This window comes from Diabrotica virgifera, chromosome 6, assembly GCF_917563875.1.
Source record: "Diabrotica virgifera virgifera chromosome 6, PGI_DIABVI_V3a".
NCBI lineage: Eukaryota > Metazoa > Arthropoda > Insecta > Coleoptera > Chrysomelidae > Diabrotica > Diabrotica virgifera.
The window spans coordinates 171,493,706-171,519,285 of record NC_065448.1 but is presented as its reverse complement, the minus strand read 5'-3'; the positions used below and the strand labels follow the sequence as shown (position 1 = coordinate 171,519,285).

Genomic DNA, 25,580 nt, shown 5'->3' with positions numbered 1-25,580 from the left:
ATTTTAATAATTTAAAGTGAAACTGGCGAATTTACTTTCTTCTAAATATTTACAGTCAGATTAACTTGCCAATTTAGTCAAAGAGTAAGTATTTTTTTGATAAATAAATAAGTCTTATTTGACGTTAGTAAAATGGAGATATGTCAGTTTATTGGTCGAATAACTTTAATCATAGAATAAACTACTATTCGTCGTTGGTGAAACCGGCCATTGATCGTACATTTTAAGATTTAAAAACTAATTGGAAACAAAAACATTCTCAAATTAAGAAAAAATGTATATGTATAGATTATAATTATTGATCTTCGTTAATTATACACAGTTTATGTACAGATTTATTAATTTCTTAAACATTATCCCTAATTTTTTTAAACAAATCTTCTTCAACTTCACTTTTGTCATCTATAATAACTGTCAAAAGGCTGTAGCATCTTTTTTCATCAGTATCATATTTGCAATTTATGCAAAGCTCGGTACAATTGATTTATTTTAAGAAATTATGGATAATGTGGAAGAAATTGATGAACCTGTACAAAAACTGTGTAGAATTAACGAAGATCAATAATTATAATCTATACATTTTTTTTTCAATTTGAGAACGTTTTTGTTTTCAATTAATTTTTAAACCTGAAATTGTACGATCATGTAATTATAAATTTTGTTACAATAAAAATCTGCTTAAATATGCTAAATAGTCTATTATGAAGATCCAAAAAAAATTTGTCACCGATTCTTAGATTCGTAAATACCTGTTTATTTTGTTTTCTAAAACATTACATTTTTTTTAAATTGAAATAAATCAAAACACCCTGCACTTAGGTATAGTCTAGCTTATTGTTTAAGGGCAAATTCAAAAATTTCATCAGGTGTAGGGTGTTCCATAGAAAATATGTCTTTGATATACCACTCTTTTTTAAAGCACCCTGTATAATTCATATTATTTTTAAATTGTAGTGTTAATGGCCCTGTATATTTCTATGAAGAATTTTTTTTAAATCAATTCGTTTTCCGTACAGGCACCGAGTCGAATAAAATGAACAACCCTGTATACATACTATAATTATATTTTAATATTTATTCACAAATTTATAATTTTTTATGAAAATATTTATCAAAATGTATTAGTGCTAACGTTGTAAATGAATGTTGAATAAAAAATACATTTTCCAGAATTTTCCGATTTTTTCGGCCAATGAAAATTAGCTAGTTGGTATACTTTCGTCGAGTTACCCCAAAAAAAATTAAAGGCTCTACGTTGTCTGGAAGGTGAGATATTGTAAAATTTTTCAAGCGCTCCAAATTGAACTTTTTATAGCAAAATCTCAACGCGAGAAACTGGACTCCGACATTCTTCCATATCACACGGTCCCAGCTCAGTCAGCGTGAGTAACTTGACTTTAAAGGGTTATTACTCGTTTTATATAGAAGATAGTTCGTACTTATCGATTGTCATAAAATATAGATATTTATTACCATGCTCTAAAAATTTCAACTCTTAATATTTATAAACAATAGAGATGTGATTTTTCAAAAAAAAAGTATAACTTGGCTATTATAGGTCCTAGAAAGTTTTTTTTTCATTTTAATGTACATTTTTTTACCAGCTTTTTGACACATCCAATTATAATTATTTATCAGAAAAAATGACAAAGATATTCTAATTGTTTATAAGGAAAAAACTTACCATTTTTTTATCGACTTGTTTAACAACATTTAAAAAATAAATATATTATTTTTTCTAACTTACTTAGTACTTTGAGTTTTAAAGTAGTCATTGCACTTTGCCAAAAAGCTCTGAAAACACTCCTTGGACAACAATGATTGTTTAAATATTCGATGTCTGGGATAAACATTTAATATAACTTGTAAACTAACAAACAGATCTTCTTGAGATTTTGTAAACTATGCTAAACTAATATTTTCTGACTTTGGTCTTTGTTTATAAAAAAATGAGGTCGATTTACGAGTACCTCTGTATGTATTATTAATAAACTATATCCCCCTACGATTTAGCACCTTCAAATACCTGTATTGATTTTTACCCTGAAATCGCTCATATTTATTTTTCTACCCTGGTGTATTGTGGAGAAACACAAAACACAAAAACACATACTTAATATGTGTTTTTGTAGATACACATTAAAACTAGTTTTGGCCCTATAATGAGGTATGTTTTTGTTTATGTTTTCAGTTTTGTTGAATGTTTTTGTTTTTAATTAATTTTTAAATCTAAAAATGTACGATTAAATAATTATAAATATTATTACAATAAATATCTGTTCCAATATGCTGAATAGTCTATTATAAAGATCCAAGAAAAAATTTGTCACGGATTCTTAGATTCGTAGATATTAATTTTTTTTTCTTAAACCTTACATTCTTATAAAACTTGAAATAAATCAAAACACCATGTATTTACGTGTAGGAAACCCTTATAAAAATATAGCTTATTTTTTTAAGGAAAATTCAAAAATGGCTCACGAGTAGGGTGTTCCATAAGAGAAAATATAACTTTAATATACCCCTCTTTTTTGAAGCACCCTGTATAATTTTCATTAGTTTTAGATTGTAGTGTTAATTGCCCTGTAAATTGCTGTCAAGAATATTTTTTTAAATATCAAGTCGTTTTCCGTACAGAGACCGAGGCAAATACGATGAACCACCCTGTATATATATATAAAGATATATATATACTGTACATTTATTATTTATTTACAAATTTATAATATGCTATGAAAATATTTATTGAAATATATTAGTGTTAACGTTGTAAATGAATGTTGAATAAAAAAGTCCATTTTCCAGAATTTCCCGATTTTTCCGGTGAATGGAAATTAGCTAGTCGTTATTATTTCGTCCAGTTACCCCAATTTAAAAAAAAATGAAGGCTCTACGGTCTCTGGAAGCGGAGTTATTGTAAAAATTTTCAAGTGCTCCAATTTGAACTTTCAATACCAAAATCTCGAAGCGCGAAAGCGGACTCAGAGATCCTTCCCCCATCACACGGTCCCAGTCAAGTCAGCTCGAGTACCTTCATTTTAAAGGGTTATTACTCATTTTAAATACAATATATACTGTAGTTATTAATTGCAATGTAAAATATAGATGTCTATTATGATTTTTTGCAAATTTCGACTCTTAATATTTATAAACAATACAGATATGATTTTTCAAAAAAAAAAGTATAAGTTGGGTATTATTGGTCATAGAAAGTTTATTTTTAGTTTTTAATGTGTGTTTTTTACCACTTTTCTGATACAACTAATTATAATTATTTGTCGTGAAAAATAACAAAGTTATTCTAAATGTTTATAAGGAAAAACTCGCTATTTATTAAACGACTTGTTTAAGAGCATTTAAATAATAAATGTATCATTTTTTTTTTAATTTCTTAGTAGTTTGAGTCTTTAAAAACTCATTCCACTTGGCTAAAAAGCTCTGAAAATACCCCTTGGGCAACAATAGATGTTTAAACATTCAATGTTTTGGATAAACAATTAACGTAACTCGTAAACTAACAAAACGATCTTCTTGATACTTTGCACTCTAGTAAGGGCACATAATATCCTCATAATTAAGGTACAATATGTTCCTTAGGTCATATTTAGTAAAAGTTATTAACATTTACAAAATAGTGCAAAAAATGTGGTTTTTTGCAATTATCTCGGTTAATTATTTATCAATTTTAACTAATCAAAATTAAAATTAATTGTTTTTTTATGATACACAACTTACATAATACAACTTTTGCTGTAAACATGATACAAAAAATGCTACAGGCAAAAAACCATATTTTCTGACTTTAGCCTTTGTTTATAAAAAACTGAGGTTGATTTGCGAGTACCTCTGTATGTATTTTTAATTAACTATGTCCCCCCTACGATTTAGCACCTTCAAATACCTGTATTGATTTTTACCCTGAAATCGCTCATTTTTATTTATCTGCCCTGGCGTAGAGGCATTTTCCTTCTTCATCTTGGGAAAACTTCTACAATCAGAGGCATTACAAAAATTTGAAGAAATATTTAAAGCCAACTACTTTAGATCCCAAATAAATCCCAGAATGATCTACAGAATCCAATACCAGAGCCAGCACTTAGTCTGAGAAAAGATGATAACGAATTTGATGTAGATATTACTTACCTATTTAACCCATTAACCGCCAAGCAAAGAAATACTGCAATAGTATGTAATATATTTGATTAACTAGAGTAAAATAAACTTAAACATTCGTAAAAAATTTTTTTTACACTTTGATAATGGCAGGTGTCACAACAACAAAATGGTTCGTTTTCGAACCTTTGGCGGAAATGAGATATAAAAATTGAAATACAGAATTTTATTAGTTGTGAAAAGTCTTAAAACATTTAGAGTGTAAATGGACCTGGAAGATTTTATAAACAAAAATAATATGGTTAGAACATTGCCTACACCTTCTTCAGCTTCTTTGTTAAAAACGAAGTCGAACGGCCCTCTATCCTTTTTAGAAATTATTTTAGACATTTCAAGTTTACACTTTCCAATCCTGTATCTTGCACTGTGCCAGTTGCATACCTAAATTCGACAAATCGACATATTGTCTACTGTCTACAACACTACACAAACTCCCTTATGGAGCCCCCCTCCCCCACCCTAGATTATAACAAAACTGAATACCAGAATACCCGTCTTTCTAAAGGTACGTATCCACTATGTTAGTAATATTGGACCACCGAGGCACTGCCGCACGGTCGTTGGCGCACTGTCGCACGGTCCGGGAGCGCCAACCATCCACTATGTTCACGAACCTCTTGCACTCCGCGCTCCCTGCAACTGCTCCAATCGATACGGTATGCGTTCCTCTACATATAAACCGACACCAATTGGAACGCCGAGGCGGAGCGCGCACTGTTGCACAGTCCGGGAGTGCCTACCATTCACTATGTTTACAAACCTCTTGCGCTCCGCGCTCCCTGCAACTGCTCCAATCTACATGCATGCGCTCCTCTACATATAAACCGCCACCTATTGGACCGTTGAGGCGGAGCGCACACTGTTGCATGGTCCGAGAGCGCCAACCATCCACTATGTTCACGAACTTCTTGCGCTCCACGCTCCCTGCAACTGCTCCAATCGATACGGTATGCGCTTCCTTACATACAAACCGCCCCAGATTGGAGCGCCGAGGCAGATTGCACACAATTGCACAGCCCGGGAGCGCCAAACGTGTCCACTATGTGGAGCAGTTGCAGGAGCTCGCAGTGCAAGCATAGTGGATACGTGTTTTTACACATAATAAAGAAATATCCCAACAAATTACTGCCTGTGCATCACCTTGAACTTATTCCTGATCAGACAGGATTATAATGTCGACTTCCGCCAATGGTTAGTTATAGAACCATTATTTTCAAACACGAGATTTGATGACTCAGAAATTTTTTTTTTGTATTTTTATAACAATTGGTGTACAAATAGGTTAAAAAAATAATGTTTTAATTTATTTGACCACAAAAGTGTTATGCCGATAAAATTACTACAGTAAAAATAAAGTTGCGACGAAGGATTGAAAATGTCGGACATTTAGAAAATATTTTTGTGATGAAAGCATGAGTTTCTAAATTAAACAAAATTAAATTTAGTTACTGGTTGCTTAAAAAATACAAAGATTTAAAAAAATTAACGAATTGCCAAAAAAAATTCTAAAAAAAATGGTGCGTTTTCGCACCTTTGGCGCTAAATGGGTTAAGAAAGCTGATAATGATAGCTTACAATCTTGGTAAGTATGAAATTGAAAAATACATAAATGAGCCTAAGTCAGAAGATTCTGAGAATACCTATACTTGATTGGTGGACAAGATACGAAAATATCTACCCGTCATTATCGAAAATGGCTAAGGATTTTCTCGGAACGCCAGCAACATCTGTACCTGCGGAAATGATATTTTCAAGCGCAGATTTAACAATAACTAAGGGCAGAAATCGGCTCGGCGTTGACTCCATGAGAAGTGTTATCTGCCTTAATTCATGGCTTATCAATTCCGATTTAAAAATGTACTAAATTTGTTATTTAAAATAAAATATAGTTTGTAATTTTATTTTCAACAGGATTAGGAAGTGTCATTATTATTTTTAATTTACATTTTTGTAAATCGTCTGAGGAAAAAAAGTGTTCAATAAATTAAAATAAGTAGGTATGTTATGTTATGTTAAAATAATGTTATCTTATATCTTTCATTATTAGTCAAGATATTTCAAGATTTCTTGTTTTCTTGACCATAAATCTTGACATTAACATAAAATTTCTTGTCTTGTCTTGAAATCTAAACTTACTTCTTGTCTTGATCTTGTCTTGAAATCAAGACGAGACCAAGACAAGATCTTGAAATTTTCAAGAAGTTGGCGACCCCTAACTGTCTACACTTACTTACTTACTTAGTCCTAAGCCTTTCTATCTTTAGGTGTAAGGCTGGTGGAGTTGAGTTTGGCATTGTAGTCTCCATGCTTTCCGATCTTGCGTTAGGTTTCTTGCACTTTCCAATGTCAATCCCTTCTTCTCGACTTCTTTCCTGATTTCATCTACCCACATAACTCTTGGTCTTCCTCTTTTGTTTTTCCCCTGCACTCTCGTTTCGAACACTCGTTTTGTAAGCCTCTCGTTCGACATTCTACACACGTGCCCGAACCATCTTAGTTGTCCCTCCACTATTTTTTCATTGATTGGTTCCAGTTTTAGGTTTTGTCTAATTGTTTCGTTTCGTATTTTGTCTGTCCTCTTTCTGTTTGCTATTTTCCTCAGAAATCTCATTTCCATAGCATTGACTCTGGATTTTTGTCTCCCCGTCAATGTCCATGTCTCGCTGCTATACATGATTGTTGGTCTAACTACTGATTTAACGACTGCCGTTTTTACTTTCTCCGGTATCTCTTTTTTCCCCAAAAATGTTGTTTTCATAGCGTTAAATAAGCTTCCTGTTCGTCCCATTCTCTCGTTTATTTCCATGTCTTGTTTACCATTTGCTTCGATTATTACTCCTAGGTATTTAAAATATTCCACTTGCGCTAGTTGTTTCCCGTCTAATTCTATTGCGTGTGTATTCCTTGTATTTGAAATTATCATTGTTTTTGTTTTCTCTGTATTAATTTTCATATTTATGTTTGATAGTTCTTCTACTAGAATTTCAAGATTGTTCTGTAAGTCTTTCTGGTTTCTGCTATCAATACCATGTCGTCTGCAAATAGTAGCTCCGATAGTTGAGTCCGTTTCATTTGCCAGTATCCTAATGTTAGTTTTTTCATTCTTCTCTTGGCTTTCTTTATCGCTTCATCCAGTACCACTGAGAATAGCAGTGGACTCAGCACGCATCCCTGTTTGATGCCTTGAATTGTAGTAAATTCTCTGGATTCCTCGTTATTGGTTCTTATTGTATTTGTATTATTTTTGTACATATCCTTTATTACTTCTATTATGTGTCTGTCGACTCCCCTTTCTTTTAGTGTCTTCCATACGTCCTTTCTTCGGATTCTGTCAAACGCCTTTTCCAGGTCAATGAAGCACATATGTATCTCTCTATTCTTCTTGATTACCTTCTCACTTACTTGTCCTAATGTGAATATTAGGTCTTGCGTGCTTCTGTCCTTCCTGAATCCACACTGTGTGTCTTCCATAGTTGTTTCTATTTGGGTTTTTATTCTTGTCTCTATTATTCTTGCGAAAACCTTCCCAGGGATACTTGATATGGTGATACCTCGGTAATTATTACAGTTTCTCTTGTCTCCCTTTTTGTGTATTGGTAGTATAATGTCTTTCTTCCAGTCCTTTGGTAATTCTGCTCTATTTATGATATCATTCATTAGTTCTTTCATGCTATCCATTCCCTCTGTCCCCATGAATTTTATCATTTCCGGGGTGATATGATCCTTGCCTGGTGCTTTGCCCAATTTTACTCTTTCTATCGCTTTCTCTAATTCCTCTCTTGTTATGGATTCCACTTGTTGTTCTTCATTCCTTTCTTGTATCTCCCCTGTGTTGTCCGTGTCTGCATGAGTTAGCTCTTTGAAATTTTCTCTCCATCTTTCCATTATTTGTTTTTCTTCTGTTAGTACGTTTCCATTCTTGTCTTTTATATTCGGCATCGTGTGCTCTTTCTTTTGTCTGAGTTGTTTTAATGCGCCGTAGAAGAATTTTTGGTTTTCCCTATAATTTTTTGTTATTTTTTGTCCAAATCTCTCCCATGACCTTTCCTTTCCTGCTTTCACCGCTATTTTAACCTCTTTCCTTTTTTCTTTATATGCCTCGTAATCTTCTGGGTGTTTTGTGCTTAGGTATCTCTTCCATTTGTCTTTTTTATTCTTTATTTTCTCTCGTATTTCTTCCGTCCATCATTCCGTTCTTCTCATGTTAGTATTTGCTATTTTTGCTTTCCCACAAGTTTCCTCAGCTGCTTTGATTATGCTGGTTTTTAGATATTCCCATTTTTCTTCTATATTTGTATTTTTTGCCCTACCTTTCAGGGTATTGTCTAACTTTTCTTGGAATTTCTTCTTATATCTTTTCTCTTTTAATTTGTAACCTTTTATTTTGTCATTTACTACCTTTCTTCTCTTTTCTTCTTTTTCTTCTGTTGTTCTCATTCTCATTATTACTAGATGGTGGTCACTGCCAATGTCTGAGCCTCTTTTCACTTTCGTATCCTGTACTCTTTTCCATTTGTTGCTGCTTAGCAAAAAGTAATCTATGATTGATTTTTCGTTTCTGCTGTCTTGTACTCTCGTGTATTTGTGTACTTCTTTATGTTTAAATTTTGTATTTGTTATAACTAGTTTGTTCTCCATACATATTTCTATTATTCTTTCACCATTTCTGTTTAGTATTTCTTCTCCTTCTTTTCCCATGCACTCCTCTATTCCGCTGTTGTTCTTTCCGACTCTACCGTTTAGATCTCCCATTACAATTATGTTTTCTTCCCCATTATCAATTTGCATTTGGAGCTCCTCGAAAAATGTATCTTTCTCTTCCTTTCTTGCATCTTCATTTACGCCGTAGGCTGTTATTATTGTCCATATTTCTTCGTCCATCAGTTTCATTTTCACCGATAATATTCTCTGGTTAACATATGTTTCTTCTATAACTTGTTGTAGTCTATTCGGTGCAATTATTATCCCGACTCCTTCTTTTGCTCTCTCTTTTGTATCCGCTCCTACCCAAAGCAACCAATATCCTTTGTGTATTTTCTTAAGACCTTTTCCTTTCATCTTCGTTTCCGTTATTCCTAGTATTTCTATTTTTTGTTTTATCATTTCTTCTACCAGTTCTTCCTCTTTTCCATTGATGCTTCTCACATTCCATGTTTCCATTTTTATGTCTCCTTTTTTCTGCAATCTAGCTTTCCCCTTCTTTTTATTTTCATCTTTGTTTACCTGTGCATCATCTTTTTCCCTATCGCTTTTCCCATTCATTGCCTTGGTCGTCATTGTTGTGTGTCCGGTCTCAATATTTTCTATTACTTTTTTGGGGTCCTTTCCCCGACGTTTCTGTGAATTTGTATAATTTTCTCATTATTATGGTCCCATTTCCACTCCTTCCCATTAATCTCCAGTTTCATATATCTTATCTTCGTAGTATTACCTTTGTCTTTTTCTTCTTTTGCCATTTTCCTAATTTTTGCTTGTATTTCCCGTTCCTTTCTTGTTAAATCTGATTCTATATACACCTTTTGTCCCTGTAGATTCTTCAGTTTTCCTTTGTTTTTTAGTACACTTAGCTTATCCGTTAGGTTTTCCGTTTCTGCTACAAAAATTTGATCTCCGATCTTCACCGCTCCTCTCAGTTTGACCTGTAATTTCAGATTTCTTCCTATGAAGTGTTCTACTGACTCCTTTACTGGTTTTCTGTCGTTAGGATCCAGTGTTAGGCCCTTTAATACTATATTATTTCTCCATCTATTTTTTTCCAATTGTTCTATTCTTTTGTTTGCCATTTTCAAACCTTCTTCCAATTTTTTGTTTTTTTCTTTTAGCTCTTTAATATATTCCATCGTTTCCTTTTGGTCTTTCCGTATGGTTCTTATTTCTGCCATCATTTCGTCATTTTTCCACATAACTTCCCGCATCATTATTATTATCTCTTCATTTGTATCGTTGGTTTTATTCGGTGTTCGTCTCGTCATATTACTCTTTTCAAAATACAAATCATCCCCTTTATATTTTTTATTCTTAGATTCTTCGTCGCTACTATATTCGTTCCTTCTATTGGTTTCCTTTCGGATTGTTCCGCCACTGGCCATTTTAAATTAAATTATTAGATGTTATCCTCAGCACTAATATAAATATTATTATATACTTACACTTTAAAGTCTTTTTTTACATTCACACAAGTACACTTTTTATCTTTAACGATTATCGATAACGATAGGTCTTTTAAAAACCGGTGTTTTTATTGTGATAGGTTTCGATTCCGAATTTACCTTATCGCCAAGCACACCGGCCGTATATCCTCTCGCTTTGACTGCCAAACTCGAACTCATCACATCACTGTCTACACAATAATATGTAGAAATAAACAAACCAAGACACGTTGTCCAATGTAGCCAACCCTAGAGTTTTAACTGTAGATCTACAGTTTTCTGTAAATTCTCTCAGTTTTTAGTTTAGGCATCAAAATCTACAGTTTTTTATTTAAGATGCTAGTTGCTAAGTTCTGTTAAGCACAAAAAAGTGACTTGAACAAAATGAAATTTGTAGAAAATGTATAGTTATTTTTTTATTTAGATTTAGAACTTACAGTTGCTTTTTTGTATAGAACTGAATTAGTTAAATAAAACTTGTTTCTCACGTTTTCTCCTAGAGAAGATATATTTTGATCTAGACTAGAATAAAGTTTTTTTAATTATTTTTTTAGAAGTTTAGTTATGTTGTTTTATGTTTCTATAAACTATGTATTATATTTTTTAAATAAAACTAAAATAGTTTTTGTTTTTTTCGCCCGTGGTTTTAGCCAACTTTATTTTGACATATAACAAAATAACCTGTCATCTGTCATTTCTTCTTCTTTTTTGGGCTGTCAAGTGTCATAGAAGATTGAGATGTAGAGTTACTGTTTTTTAATTTGATATTTACAGTTTTCTACAGTTTTTTTCAAGTATATCTACAATTTTGCTCTGTGCTGGGGTTGGCAACTCTGCGTTGAATGTTCGAGGAGCACTCCCAAATAATGATTTGGGAGTGCTCCTCGTGCTTGTTTATTTCTAGTGCATCTTTATTGTGATTGTAGTGTAGACAGTTGTGTCTCAGAGTAGCGAATCGACTATAGAACCTAAGTCCAAATTTTCATCCAATTTGGAGTTTACCCTGAAAATTACACGGTCTCGCCGTATTTCGCGTTCATTTACTGGACTACATGTTTCTATAATCTGTATTTAATCCTACCTACATAATAATAATAATCAGGCGAAATTACAAAACAAATTCGTAAATTAATATCCAGTTGCACCAACAAATAAACGATTGATTTTTTTATTTGGATTGTCCGCTTATTTTAAAATATAATACCTACCTAATTGTCAAAAAACTGTCGATTAAAAACAGAAATTTTAACGATTCTCCCGAAAAATATTAAATTTTTTACCATCAAATATAATAACAGAACACTATTTTTTTCTTTCTAAAAAGATTAAAATTATAATTTTTTACAACCGTGTTAAAAATGCAATTTTTAACACTCCATACGAGCGTTAAAAATGTTACTTTCAGGCACTAGTGCTTTAAAATTTTTAAGGCACTGCAGTTCGTATTGACCGTATACACAATTTTGATGTAATGTCAAAAAAATATAAAAATGGAATGTCAGTCAAGTTCAAGTAAAAGTTTTTGTAGATATTGTCCTGTAATTACGTTTGTAGAAAAAATATTGTATGATATGCGTGTTAAAAAGTACATTTTTAAGGCACTCATGTGAATTGCAGAACTCGCTTCGCTCATTCTGCCAACTTTCACATGGGTGCCTTAAACGTGTACTTTTAACACTTATATCATAAATAACTATTTTTGGGAGAATCGTTATAGTATATTAAGTATGGAGAACGGTAAGGGTTTTATACCGATCGAAGACAATTATTGTTTGGAGGAGGAGCGGGGTGACGACTCCAATTATTGTCTGAGGTCGGTTACCCTTAACGTTCGACATGCTTATAACGTTTTTTGCACGATTGATACCATTATAAATTATAAAATTAAACATTTTCGTCATATTGACTAGTTTCATTCATTTTATCAAGATAGATACTTTGGTTGTTAGGTAGTAACTAGGGTGCATAACAACAATGGAGAATTGAGTTTTTATTTAGTTGTCAATAATTTTAAGTACAATTTTGATTATTATAAATTAAAATGTTGTGCTCAAGTAATAGGGAGAGGGACAATCGGGGGCTGGCCTTCTCAAATTTGCCTAATCCCGAGAACTATAGGTACTGGCCATTCGTTCAGGAGGACATCAACAACGCTTTTGGCTACTAAAGGTGTTGATGTCCTCGGATTAAAGCGTCATGGAGGTTGGCGTTCATCGACAGTGGCAGAAAGCTATGTAGAAGATTCTCTTCAAAATAAAATAGATTTTGCCGAAAAAATATTGTGCAATACTAGTAATACCACTAATGTATGCGATTCTGCAGGAGTTTCTGTTAGAAGTGAAACCACAGCCCAAACAAGTGGGATTTCATTAAATAATTTAACAAATTGTACCATAAGTTTCAATATTAATAAATAATTCGTTAGTTTTCTTTATTCTTTCAAAAAATAAATTAAAATTAGGAGATTTTTTAACTCGACGGTAAGTGAATTACTTACCGTCGAGTTGGAGTACTTACCGTCGAGTTGGATTACTTACCGTCGAGTTGCTAGTAAATGTCACCTACTGACGTAAAATCTGTCACGGTAAACAGTCAAAAATGATCAATCGTGCAAGAAAATTTTTATGTTTTTAATTTGACAGTTTTTTTGACAATTATATTCTAAAATAAACGGGTAATCAAAATCAGTCGTTTATTTGTTGGTGCAGCTGGACATAAGTAAATTATTTATTTTTTATTATTATTAAAATTCATTAAAAATTTTTAAAATTAGATATACTTTTCATTCGATTTTGTCTTTTTGGAGTGCCTTATTTTTTATAACATAGTTATTATAAAAAAATCACTGCAAGTCATGTTGGAATTGGTTTCCGTTGGTGAAATTTATCGGGGCATTTAGTGTCCCGATCAGGTACAAATTGGTACGCGTTCCCAGACCCTTGAAAATCAGGACGTCCCGCAAAAATCGGGACACCTGGTAACGCTAGGTAATACCCATGCTTCTTTTTTATGTGGACACTACAACCAGTGCAGGTTAAAACGGTGTCAACGGCGCCGTGGCTTAGTTGGTTAAAGCGCCTGTCTAGTAAACAGGAGATCGTGAGTTCGAATCTCGCCGGGGCCTTTCTGTTTTTTTTTTTGTTTTTTGTGAGCTTTTGTAATTTTAACTTCTTTTAAATAATTATTTGTAGCTCATAATTTGTTTACTTTTATTTCGTTTAAATAAAATCACAAAATATCCTTTGAATGATCGGTTACCGTTATCTACTTATTGGCATCACTATGAAATTCTAACTAAATAGTAAATTTTGTTTGATTATCATCCTAACCTATGCTCTCTCACTTTGTCATTAATTGGTGCCACCCCTTGAGTTCCTCTAATATAATAAGAAAATAAGATTTTCATTAATAATATCCTAAATATATTATCCTTTTTTTGCATCATAGTAGTTATTCTTATGGCAGTTGTAAAGACTATTCCTCTTAGTTTCATGGAAACCTTTCTGTCGCAAAATACAAGACTCCCCTTCTTCCATTTCAGCCATCATATCTTAACCCTTAAGTACTAACACACCGTCTCTCAGACGGCATCGTTTGTTGAAAGTGGGATATTTCCCTTCCTAGAAAAATTTGAAGGTCATCCGTTTATGACTTTTCAAGTTGGGTTGTTATTTACTAGTATTGAATTCGGCAATTTGCTGCAGGTTGTTATTTGAAAGATATTTAGACTCAAAGTGTGATTTCCGTCTAATAGACGGGGTGTTAGTGTTTGTGCCCAGTTCGTGATTAAACATAATGTGCCCCAGTTCGTCAAAAAGTTCAAATAAGGGGACAAAGACTATAAAGAAACTCTTTTGAAATGACTTGATGAGGTAGAAGATGACATAAGCGAAGTGGGATCAATTTGTGATGAAAATGTTGCCACTGACTACCATTGCTACACTGTACAAATTTTAGTGCCTGTCAGATTTTTTTTGTTTTAATATTTTTTAAAATCTTATTTATTTTCATGTTTACTACCCTTTGTTTAACTCGATAATAAATTTTTATCAAGATTCTTTAATTTGTTTCATTTTTATCACACTTTTTTTCAGGAATAAAAAGTCACACAAACAATCCTTCCATTCCTGTTATAATGTTTTGTATTTTAATAAATACAAAAAAACTAGATCAATTACTGTGTTTTTTAGATAAATAATACTGTCAGTAAGTCATCGAAATATTTTTTTGCATTATAATATTTAACAAAAGAAAAATAACCAATAAAATGTGAAACCCGTCTGTCAGGCGGTTAGTTAGTGTTTGCGCCATTGATTTAAGATGTTAGTACTTAAGGGTTAACTCTAATTATATATTTTTGTCATAAAAGAAAAGAAAAGTAAATTAACCAAGATCTGTGGACATTATTCTTATATGATAAATTCTTAAATAAAAGATTTGATACAATAATTATTGTAAACACTATGGCGTATTGAGCATGGTTCTATGCGAGTTCTATGGAACCAGGGCCTGGGCCTGCTCTAACGCGCTTTTCTCTTCTTTTGTTTCTGATTTAGTGGGGATATTTTGAACTACATACTAGGAAATGTAACTGCTTCATACATTTTAATTTTTGTATAGGCACTTATAAATAAAAACGAACAATACGTATTCATAAAAAAAATTGAACATAAAATTTATAAAGAAACACAGGGAACGCTTTTGTAAGTTTCTGTACTCGTTTTACCTGCTTAATAACGTCTACACACTCTGACAAAACCACCTGACTGTCAGGGTTGACAACGTTATGGGTCTGACTGTTACAGCGTGTATAGGCTTGCCGTACGACAAAATTGAGTAATCTTGATAGTCAGATTGGCGGATCTGGTCGGGTAGTCTTGCTATTCCAACATCCTGACAAAATGTGTCGTGTCAGACTGTGTGCTGCGTTGTTAGCCTGACCTCTGACTCCAACGCGGATGAATAAAAATTGTTAATAATCTATACAAGTACGGGTAGCTTTTTAAAAGCTGTGGACACAAATTACGTGTTAATATCTATTCCAAGGTCTATAATATAGATATAGAGTATATAACAAAACGTAAAATTAATATTTTACTTACACCGAGAGAACAATTTCTTTTCTCCTAAAACACCGATTTCTTTGGGCAATATTTCTTAAAAGTTAACATATCCTATTAACTTAAACACACCGGTTCACATATAAAGAAACGAGTTTTTTAAACACAACTCAATAATTTCTTACAGATAATTTCTTCAATACTAAGAAATGCATTAATGGTTACATTTAATTTTCTTATCCTACAGTTTTTATTTCTTAAATTGAAAACTACAAATATTTTGCAGTATAAGAAATATAATGTTAAGTTAATCCATATTTATATTTGTGAACAAGAAATTTTCTTGCAATCAAATAAATATTTTAAACCACAAGAAATAATTCTTCAGAAATACCCTCTGTAGTAACTGTGGTTATAAAATAAAAACTTTGTCATTAATGCCGAAATGTTACTTGCAAAGAGATTTTCTTCCACAAAAGAATTGCGCAGATTAACTATTTATGATTATTTAGTCGTCAGTGTTTGTCAAGATGGCGTGATATGTTCATGTTCATATAGATGGATGTTGGATTTATTGGTGTTCTTTAAAAATTAACGGATACTTTGAAGGTACGTACATATATAGGTATTAAATAAAAGTAAATTGAGGAATTTCAGATGTATAATAATAATATTGTTGCGTATCCGAATGGTTAAAAAAGAAACATAATAGTATCTTTATATGCTTTTTAGGTATAATGATGGACGACTCTGAAATAAAGGAGCTTATTATTCTAACTGGGAAATATTCCACAATTTACAGCTGGGACAGAATGATATAATAATATATAGCTTCAGAACAATATTAAGAAAGGATTTATTAACCAACTGCGGGGCCTTCCAGAAATGGTAGAACTTCATACATGTAAGTACCTTTTTAAAAATGTGTATACTTATGTATCAACTATAATAGGTTTCTTGAATGTATCGTCTTCTAAAAAAATATACAATACAACGTTATATCAAACATGGCGGTTGCAACGCTGAGGATGTTTTCTGTTAATTTATTTGAGATAAAGAAATCAGTTAGTCTAAAAGAAATATATGTTTATGGTTAAGAAATGTTATTGCCGAAAACCGTGAATTAGTTAATATGTATTAAATGACTTAAATGTAAACTAATAATACTTTCCCGTAATAAAATTTCTTAATGATTAGGTACGCTGTCTCTTTTAGATTACTTATAAGAAAATTACATATTATTATGTCTGCTTCAATGTTTTACATTGGTTGTATTTTCCCTCTTGTTTTTGCTAAACAATGTTTATTGTGTGAGTTAATATTATAATTAATATTTCATTAACAAAAAGAAAAAAATAAACAAAGATGTGTAGGTTAAATAATACCATGTTTGAACTAAATATGATTGATTATTATTAGTATTAATAGTTCTTATGTGGGGCCGTGTATTTGTTTTTTTTTGTATTTCCTCAATTTGTCAAAATTAATATCTATAGATATCTTTATAAAAAAATTTTTATTAAAGTAAGTTTACTCTTTCTACATAACGATTTTGTTTTAGTGAATTGCTGATATACAAAGTGCTATTAACAAAAGAAGATGCCTCTCCATCCTTTTACTGTTGTGTAGAAGCCAGTGGTTTTTAGAGTGGAGAAAATATTTGTATGTAATAATAACGTTTTATATCTTGTTTTACTAATAAATAATGATTTTACCTTAACACAATGATTTATTTCGCCGTATGTAATATCACTTTATTTTCAAGAAATATTAACTTATCTCTAAATATACGTTTATCTCTGCGAAATATATTTCTTAACATTAAATACATTAATTATTAATAGTAAAATGATAATATTCCTTACTAAGAAATATTATTGCTCAGAAAGAATAGTTTTGTAATGTGTAGAAAATATATTTTTATGACTAATAAAATTAATTAACATCAAGTGTAATTTCTTTCTGATAAATGGGTTTGAAGTTTGCCAGAAAGTGATGGTTCAATCATGTTTAAAATATATTTCTTTGGCTATAGTAGAATTTATTTGAAATATTTTAGAAAATTATATCTTACATACAAAGATATATTTCTTAGGCAATATGCCAAGTCGATCTTTCTTAAATATTAATAAAGTTTCTTTATGTCAAGAATTTTTTGCTCTCGGTGTAGAAATTTGAATGGCTCTCAATTTCACCGTACCAAAAGAAATGTTTTAAAAGGAAAAATATTTCTTTATTACTGTTGAAATACATTACAAAATTAAATAAACTTACCACAATGAAACACGAATTCGGCACAAAAAACTGTATACTTTACTGGATTAAGAACCTCTGTGTACAACGAGCACCAAAAATACTATGCCTAATTGGCATGCTACAAAACGTACGCAACTGACTCGCGGATTTTTTTAAATTGTTTTTTAATTGCAGCCTAGGTGCAATTTTTTATTCCGCGTACCAATAGTACGTTTTAGTTTTAGTGTAAGCAATTTTTTTTTATTTATAATTTTAATTATGTGGATTGGTATGTTAACGGATACGGAAAGAACGAAATAAACAACGTACTCGTATTACGAATATGGTAAAGGGTAGGTACCTATCCCCTCAACGAATGCGTCAACCAGTCCAAGAGCACATATTTGGAAAAAACAATTTTTGGAAAATATAATGATTGTATCTTATAGTAGTAGTTTCAAGCTTCAATAAAAAAATAAAGAACGAATTATTATCTTTAAAAATGGGATTTCTAGAACAAAAAATGTATGATAATAAAAATTTACTCATCACTGTCAAAAATATACAAAATGCTTTGTACACCCTGTTATAGTTATCGCGCTAACCTGAAACTACCTTCCGAGAGTACACTTTGTCAAGTTTCTTAGTTTTAAAAAAATCGCACCGCGTCAACCAACCCGGCGTGCGTCAACCAGCCCCGGTCTCCCCTAGGTACTTGGGACGTCTTGGCTATTAGTGCACCCTATGTAACGCACAGCTGAATCTTATATTTGTGCGTCACAGTGGTGCCATGCCATTTCTTTCATAATTTCAATCAATTATAAATGTACCTACCAAGAATAATAGAATAAGAACGTTTACTTCTCCGTCATTATACTAGGTAGAATGACAAATGAGGTGTCAAATGAAAGCTTATAATTTAAGGATAGTACTAAATGTGAGAAATTAGACCTAGATTGTCTGTCCCTTAAAAAATAAGCGTTATATGGGGGATTTCTAATGTCGACATTAAAGTTGCACTATTTTTTTTTCTATAAAACATTTTGATCTAAAACTTACCAGAAAACTTCTTTGTACTCTCTACTTTTAAATAAACGTGATTAAGAAGCTAAATTTTAAACTTCGTCACACAACTTTTGCGATTAAACTTTGCAATGCACAAATCCGCACCATTTTCTTTGAAAAATTCATAACCTTTATCATGATAAGAATAAAAACTTGAAGCAGGTATCTTTGTCTTCAGAAATGTTAGAGCTATATACTGTAAAAATTTCAGAAAAAAATATTAAAATGGAACAGAGTTGTAGCGAGGTAAACGCAAAAAGGTGATTTATTTTTTTTTATTTTTAGGTTAAAATTGCGATTTTGACAATGTTCCCCCACATAAAATTAAAAATAAACCTCATTTTCGTTTTCACCACCCTCGAAAATATAAAGTATGAATAAAATTAGCCATTCACCCCTCCGTGGTCAATATCTCGAAAACTAAGCGCTTTTTTGAGGGTGTTCCGCTCGTGTATAATATCACAAAAAATTGTAACGTGATAGTATGAAAAAATAGAGGATACGGCAACGGTGTTATAAGTGATGGTCGGATCCAATGCCAAAATCTACACAGACAACAGACATATTAGGGTGCACTAATAGCCAAGATGTCCGGTACTTGTAAAGAATAACCTCCGGTGCCTGCCTAACTCCTGTTAACCCAAACACTTGTATCTATATAGATTAGCACTATCCATGAATAAGTTGTAAACTGTAAAGTTTTTGAGTTTCATTATTTTTTATATAAACGGCTGGAGTACAGAGTACAGTGATCAATGATCAATCATATGTCAGTATGAAAAACGATAGCATTAATATTAATTTATGTTTTAAATTAGCTTGAGTTTTATAAATACCTAGGTATAAATGATACATGATAATAATTATATGATGATTTATATTAATGTTTATTAAAAACTTTTGATATAGGTAGGTACCTACCTACAATGTGTGTTTTTATTCGGGTGGGCGAGCCCGCAATCCGCATCCTAACTGGAACCAGGGCCCGCTGATCTATCGGTACGCCACTGATTGTAAAACCTACCTACGTTTTTAAAGGGTTTTCACAGATTTAATGACTTTAGTGGCTTAGTGGCTCAACCGTGTAGCGTGTAGGTATACTTTGTAAGTAGCACTGGTGATGAAATTGTTATTCTGAAAACGTTGTAGCCCGAAAGGGTCTTTTTCCTCGATAACCTATGGTTTATTAAGCGAGAAACATTGAAACATTGGACGTAACCTATTACTGGAGCGAAAAATTGTTAACTCAGAAAAAAGTAAAATAATTCTTAATAAAAAAAATTTAATCCATAAAAATTAAACCAAAATAAAATCACATTAAGATAGTTGAAATAAACACTTAAAATTGCCGAATAGAAACGTCGATTTCCAAGTCCTCGGTAGTATAGTGGTAAGTATCCCCGCCTGTCACGCGGGAGACCGGGGTTCGATTCCCCGCCGGGGAGGAATTTTTGTTTTTAATTTCCAAACAATAAATCTATAAATAAGAAATTAATATTTTATTATTTTCGTCTATAATGTGATGAAACATTTTTAGCAACGAACGCAAGGACAAGATTTTGGTCACATGATCAATCCAAAACGAAAATATTCAGATACGGTACTATACACAAAAAGTATATCGAAAATCGAAACGCATGCTGAAACAATACTTTCAGATTTTTATTAAAGAAGAATTTAGCATAAAACAATTAAACGGGACTGTACCGTCGCCTCCGTTAGCGAAGTTATTCCGATTCGATTTTTTTTTGCACAAACTTACTGAAAAAGAGTTCCTTATAACAAATCCACAGGGTGCCAGGCGGTGCCATGGTCGAAAAATTATTGTTTCTAACTGTTGGAATATTTTGTATTTTGACAACGACATCAGATTTTGGCGTCGAAACGTTAATAAAATCATTTTTTTAGTTAAACTGTGGCTTATTTCCCATTTAGAATACTTAGTTGATTATAAAAATGCCACAAGAAAATAACTTCAGAACAACAATAATAATTAATGTATTGTGCGGCTTAATTTTTTAATTTCAAATATTTCGGAAACTAATTTTATCGTTAAGAATGAATAATACACTGTTCAGTCTTAACGATAAAATCATTAGTTTTCGAGATATTTAGAAGTTTGAAATTAAGTGGCACAATACATTAATCAAAATATCTGTCCTGTTACATGTTTAACTTTAAATATCTCGAAAACTAATGATTTTATCGCTACGAGTGAAGTGTATGTTATTTACACAGAGAGTATTGGAGAATCGAAAAATTGTGCTAAAATGGCAATTCTACCAGTGGCGTAGAATTTGGAAGGGCCAACCATTCGCTGTCCCCTGCCGTACGCCACTGGTAGTAGCCAGAAACGTTTATTTAACATACTTTCATAGAGTTTATAATACCTACACTTTCTGCCAATTATCAAAAGGATATGTCGAATAGTTTTAAAATAGTGAGCCAAAATAGTTTTTAAATTTTTAAATAAGTTTTAACTGAGTTAAGGAGCCATATTCTATTTTGGAGTTATTTTGGTTAAATCTTAATATTTTGATATCTTCTATCACCCATTATATCTAATGTCCAATTAATTATGGGACACCCTGTATAAATGTGCGCTTTTTAGATATAAATTTAAATGTACAGGGTGATTCATGCAAGCCTAGCATAGTCCATAAGCTTTATTTTTAACGGAACACCCTGTATATTTTTATATTTTTAAAATCTGGTTAACAACCTGATTTCATCGAACTGTATCATGTAGGCGGTATTATGAATAATATAGGGTGAAATAAAATTGTTTGTGTCAAAACGATAGAATACGTCGACCTTTAAATTTAAATGTGTAGTGATTCACGCAAGGTTAGCATAGCACATGTTCTTTAATTTTATTGAAAGACCCTGTATACTTTTATGTTTTTATAAACTTCTAAACAACCTCATCTAAAAATGTGCCTTATATGGGATCTATTATGAATAATACAAGGTGACATTTTAAAATTATATATAATTTATAAAATAAAATTTTACATATAACTAAATATTGGGTTTTTTATTCAATGCCTTGACGAAATTTATAAATAATTTCAATATTTTACCATGTATTATAAATGTATTGTTTCATAATAGACCTACATAATACACTTTTTGAGATGAGGTTGTATAGCAGCTTCCAAAAACATACAAATATACAAGGTGATTCATTCAAAAACTAAAGATCATGGACTATGCCATACTTGCTAAATCACTGTATATTTAGGTTTAAGTATATAAGCGCCTATTTAAATTTGTGTCCCAGTGTTTTTTATAATTTTCTAAAATAAGGACACAAACAATTTTATTCCATAAGTGGCTTCCATACATTATCATATAATATGGAATAATATGTGTATAATTTTAAAATTTCACCCTGTATTATTCATAATACAACCTACATGATATAGTTCATTGAAATCAGGTTGTTAAGCAGCTTTTAAAAATATTAAAATATGCAGCTATTCAACTAAAAATAAAGCTTATGGACTATGCCAGGCTTCCATGAAACATTTAAAATATCTAAAAAGCGCACATTTATATTATAAAAATCGACGGGTCTCATTGTTTTTTATAATTTTTTGAAACAAGAACAGAAATAATTTTATTCCATAAGTGCCTTCCACATTGTATTATCCTGAATACTAGTGTTACTAGGAAATGTTCATTTAAAGATGGAGTTATTTAAAGATAAAGATGGATATTAAATGATTGTAAAAATTAAAAGTTTTAAGTTCTCATGGGTTTTACAGAGCAACAGGAAAATAGTAAGAAATACTGTCGAATTATTAAATGGTATAAAGTTGATATTATAATATATTGTATTGTTGTAGATAATATTATAAATAATATAATGTGATATTTAATGTAATTTTTCTACAACCGTGTTAAAAATGCAATGTTTTTTTCTCTGATATTGGCCTTGGTTTAGAACTAGAACCTTTAGCCACGTAATTGTATAACTTATCACTAAGTCAGGGGAGTAATGTGTAGTGTGTGTGTTGAGTAAAAGTGTCTTGTTACTTTGCAAAGTCGACGTCATTGTCTTTGCAAAGAGATGCTAATTGTATCCGAACGTCTGCGGTCCCTCCGGTGAGTACCGATCCCACAAGGACAGAAACTATATTCATTTAGTAATTTATAATAAATGAAACATTTCTGACCTTGGTGAGATTCGAACCCACAACCTTTCGGATTTTTTCGATTCAAAGTCAGGCGCTCTTACCACTGAGCCACGGAGGGGGTAATGCAATTTTTAGCACTCCATACGAGCGTTAAAAATGCTACTTTAAGGCACTAGTGCTTTAAAATATTTTTAAGGCACTGCAGTTCGTATTGACCATACAGGCAATTTTGATGTAATGTCAAAAAAATATAAAAATGGAATGTCAGTCAAGTTCAAGTAAAAGTTTTTGTAGATATTGTCCTGTAATTACGTTTGTAGAAAAAATATTGTATGATATGCGTGTTAAAAAGTACATTTTTAAGGCACTCATGTGAATTGCAGAACTCGCTATCGCTCATTCTGCAAACTTTCTTCACATGCGTGCCTTAAACGTGTACTTTTAACAGTTATATCATAAATAACTATTACATTATGACAACCTCTCAAATATGTGGGTTTCTGGCCTGGAAGGAAACCTCTCTAAATGGACGTGCTCAGTTGATATCTCGAATCCAGCACTAATGATGGAATTGTCACTTCAAACACAATCTGTTATGTAGCCCGAAAGTCTTTTAAAAAATATATACCTTTTATAAATGATTTTTTAATAAATTCTTGCGATTTATGGTATACAGCCTACTATAGGAAATTCATTTTCCCTGTGGATTTTATTTACTAAAGAATAGATGGCACTCTTTCATTTTTATACACACAGTATGGTGCAAATGTCAGGAATGAATTCGTTATTTCTTTAGCCGGCGCCTTTAGGGAAAAACGCGGAAAAATGTCGTTTTTTTTATTTTTAAATTATTAGTTTTTGACATATCAAACATATTAGTGACGTCATCCATCTTGATAGTATGACATAATCGATGATTTTTTTAAATGATAATAGGGGTCGTGTGCTACTTCATTTGGAAGGGTATTCAATTCTCTGTTTTTTTTTAATTAAATTAATTGACACAAAAAGAAGAATGTATGTGATTTATTTAATTAAAAATACATTGTACTGCTGCCAGAAAACAGAAAAAGTGTTTATTTGACAAATAAACATTGTGTTTCGCTTAAATTCAATGTTATAGCTGCCACCCACCTGCCTCTTGGCACTTTGAACATTTAATTGAAGTGAAAAGCAATGTTTATTTGTGAAATAGACATATTTTTTCTGTTTCAACAGTTCTGACAGCAATAAAATATATTTTGAATTAAATAAATTCATGCATTCTTCTTTTTGTGTCAATTAATTTAATTAAAAAAATAGAGAATTGAATAACCTTCCAAACGAAGTAGCACACGACCAATATTTTTTTTACAAATAACTGATTATGTCATCGTACCCAGATGGATGACCTCACTAGTATGACATATATGCCAAAAACTCATAATTTAAAAATAAAAATCGACCCGTTTCGGGATTTTTCCTTAAAGTCGCCGTCTTACGAAATAACAAATTTATTCCAGACATCTGCACCCAAAGAAGAATTGTGTTTATTTTTTGTATTCTTTGACCATACTGTGTAACTACGTATTGAATATAATAAGTATATTACTTTGGACATTAAACAAGAAAAAAAAACACGTTACTCTTTATTTATATACTTTACCATGCCCATATACTTCTGTCCAATCAGATTTTGCACCATCATCTAGAAGTACCCACAGAATCTAAAACAACGTTATATATGATGGATGGTCTGGTGTACTTACTTAATGATGACATATCTCGATTTTCACTTATACAATCTATAACAGGGTGGATTTTATTCCTCAACCAAAAATAATAGAAAATATCAAATTGCACTACGGTGTACCTTTAACAAAGGTGGGATTGGCTACTGAATACTGGATTTTGCTGCAAAAGCAATAATCGTGAGGAAACTTTAATTGTTGTAATGTGGCGGTGTGAACATATTAAGCGCTATTCCATAGTTGGAATACGATCTATTACATTTATCTGATTGAATGCTTAAAAATACTGTTAACTGTCAGATGGCGTCAGATAAAAGTCATAAAATGCTTTGAAAAGATAATTACTTTGTATATAACATAACATAAAAGTAGTACTAAGACTTTTTAATTCAATAGATAACACCGAAGTGATCCCACAGATTGGCTCAAATCTACCTTTGTCGCAAAACCTAAAAAACACAATGCGAGAAAATGCTCAGAATATCGATTAGTTAGCCTAATGAGCCACACTTTTAAGATCTCCCTAAAAATACTTCAAAACAGGGAGGCACTTTTTGCGCTTAACATCCTATTAAAAAAATGCCGTGACCAAAGAAAAGATGTATTTGCATGTTTCGTGGACTTCGAAAAGGCATTCGATAAAGTACAGCATGTAAAATTAATGCAAATACTGAAAAATATCGGAATAGATGGCAAGGATATTCGTGTCATTAAAAATTTGTATGTACTTGAATCAAACTGCTATCGTAAAAATTGGAGATAACTACACCGATGAAATCTCCATACAACGAAGAGTCAGACAAGGTTGCATTTTGTCGCCAACATTGTTTAATGTTTACTCGAACCAGTTATTTAAAAAGGCACTTGATTGACAGCCATATGGAATAAAAATCAACAGGGAACTACTTAATGTGATTAGATATGCAGACGATACAGTAATTCTGTCAAGATAATATTGAAGGTCTCCAAATTCTGCTTGATTGTATTCACGAAGTAGGAGAGGAAATGGGCATTAAAATAAACTCA

The 25,580-nt window shown here is 31.8% G+C and overlaps 1 protein-coding gene and 2 non-coding genes across 5 annotated transcripts in view; 2 read left to right on the top strand and 1 right to left on the bottom strand.

Moving 5' to 3' along the window:
* The window catches only part of LOC114329496 (cell adhesion molecule Dscam2), a 1,422,998-nt gene that overhangs the window by 246,215 nt on the left and 1,151,203 nt on the right, over nucleotides 1-25,580 (bottom strand). The window lies entirely within an intron of this gene.
* Nucleotides 13,373-13,446, top strand: Trnat-agu (transfer RNA threonine (anticodon AGU)). Its single transcript has one exon. It is a non-coding gene; the product is annotated as a tRNA-Thr (tRNA).
* Trnad-guc (transfer RNA aspartic acid (anticodon GUC)) lies at nucleotides 20,056-20,127 on the top strand. Its single transcript has one exon. It is a non-coding gene; the product is annotated as a tRNA-Asp (tRNA).